Source organism: Mustela nigripes, chromosome 6, assembly GCF_022355385.1.
Source record: "Mustela nigripes isolate SB6536 chromosome 6, MUSNIG.SB6536, whole genome shotgun sequence".
NCBI classification, from domain to species: Eukaryota; Metazoa; Chordata; class Mammalia; order Carnivora; family Mustelidae; genus Mustela; species Mustela nigripes.
The window spans coordinates 66,617,729-66,620,266 of NC_081562.1; positions in this window are offsets into that span (position 1 = coordinate 66,617,729).

Genomic DNA, 2,538 nt, shown 5'->3' on the forward strand with positions numbered 1-2,538 from the left:
CTTCCTCCTCTCTCTCTGCCTGCCTCTCTGCCTACTTGTGATCTCTGTCAAATAAATAAATAAAAATCTTAAAAAAAAAAAAAAGTTACTGACTTGTATTTGTGGCTCAAGGTACATTTTTATTAGACCGTGCTTCAGAGATTATTTCCAGCCCCTAAAGAGCTCCCTCCTCTCCCTTTGCAATAGATATCATTTTTCCACTCCCAGCTCCTGGCAACCACTGATCTGATTTCTAATCCTGAAGTCTTTCTTTTGGTTGTCTCTAAAAAATATATCCTCTTTTTGTTTTCTATCTTCTAATTTTCCATAATCATCTTGTGTTTTTCTAAAAATAGTCCTTTTTTAACTTTAAAAGATCTGGAAATGCCTTGCCTGATCATTTCTTATAGTTTTCATTAACCAATGTCATTTTCATTAACCAGTTCCAATGCTGACAGGACCACCACCATTGTGGGTAACCAACTGCCTTCCAATGGAGGCACGCACAAGTGGTTCATAATGGAATGGAGACCACCATGCAAACACAACAGCTCTGCTCAAAGATGCCAAGGGAGATCTGAGCCAGAGGTGGGTAACCTACTGTAGATTAATTTTATTTAGCTTTAGGGAAGTGGAGAGAAAGCTTTGTCTGTGCTAAGAAAAGGTTGGACGGACATGTAAAAACATTTACAGGTAGGAGGGGGAGTGAGGACAGGAAGCTCTGGCCCATGGGCAATGCCTGCAGTGGGAGCTCTGTGATGACTGATGATAATGGCCAGAGGCAGCAGGACATCCAAGCTGTATCTCTCCCCAGCCCTCACCCTAGGCTCACCTATTCACATTCTGCTTTTCTTCTAATTCCCTTCTAATTAAAATGAAATTAATCATTGTTTATAATAGGTATTCACATCTTCTGCTTCTATCCACATGTACTCTTTATTCATTCTTCAGTTACAACATACCATCTTTCTGATTTCCCAGAATTTAAGGAAAATAGTGTACGCTACCTCCTATGCATATTTTCTCCCATTGGGTGAGTTTGGGAGCTGCATGCTAGTCTACCTCTGATCTCTTGGGGTTATCAACCTTGAGCACATCTTCCTAGATTTCTATATCTCATTTGGACTGTCCCCTGCACCTTCCCTTTGCAACACCCCAGAGAACCAGAACAAAATCTTTGCATTTTGAGCATTTTATTACAAGTCTTTTAGGGAACTGCAGTAAAATGCCAACTAGGCTCTGAAGTTTCTTGTTTCCTCTGAGATAACTAAAAGCACCTGCAGAGTCTACATTCTCCCCATCCTCCACCCCATAGATTTCTTGTGAAAAACTCTCTCCACCAAGAGAACCAACTGCCAATTCAGATTAATGGCAAAGCAAAAACTAAATGTCCAGATTGTTTGGGATTCATTTTGCCAGGTCTCTGCTTAGCCCTGAAGGGATCCCTTCCACACATTTCTACCCTGACTGGAAAATGGACTAGAAATGGAAAGCCTCCAGTGCAGTGCCCACATGAAACACAGAAAGGATGAGAACTGTGGTGGTCCCTTAGGACCGTCAGAATCCTGGAGAGGCTCACAGACCAGGCACCAAGCTGGGAGACAGAGACACTGCTTGACAACCACAAGGCTCCACCTTTCTCTTGCGGGGATCCAGCCTAGGGGAAGGAGATGATCAGATAATCATACAAACACCAGTATAATCACTAAGTGCACACATGATTCTGATACACAATCAGAGCTGGAAATAAGTTTATGCTTGAATTTCTTTCTAAAGATTTTATTTTAGAGAGAGAGCACCCATGAGCAGTGAGGGTAGGCACAGAAGGGGAGGGAGAGGGACAAGCACACTCCTCGCTGAGCAAGTGGCACCAGACTTGGGGCCCAGTCTCCACAATCCTAAGACTATGACCTGAGCCAAAACCAAGACTTGGACGCTTAATCAACTGTGTCACCCAGGCACCCCTACATTTGAAAAAAAAATTTTTTTTAAGATTTTTATTTGACAGAGAGATTATAAGTAGGCTGAGAGGCGGGGCGGGTGGAGGGGGAAGCAGGCTCCCTGCCAAACAAAGTGCCCGATGTTGGGTTCCATCTTAGGACTCTGAGACCATGACCTCAGCCGAAAAGGTGTAGGCTTAACCCACTGAACCACCCAGGCGCCCCCTATGTTTGAAATTTTAAAATAAAAACGTTTTCTCCAGAGAAGCAGTGCCAATGAAACAGGAAGTAGTTTCAATTTCCTTAACTATGAAATAAAAATAAACCATTTACCATGCATTCCACATATATAATCTCTAATCATTACCAAAACTCTACAAGCAAAGTATTATCTCTATTTTGTAGATGATGCAGAGCCAAGTTAAAAATGGATTTGCTGTTGCTAGAAGTGACCTGGAATTGGACAGGCACTCAATTGGTAGGCACCTAGTTGTTAAATTGATAAAAACAGAAGAGTAGAGGGAGTATTTTAACAGAGAGCTAGGAGAAGACTGTGGATTCCCCACATTTGGTGTTGTGTAAGGCACTACCAGTCTTGGCCTAAAATAGGTATAAGACC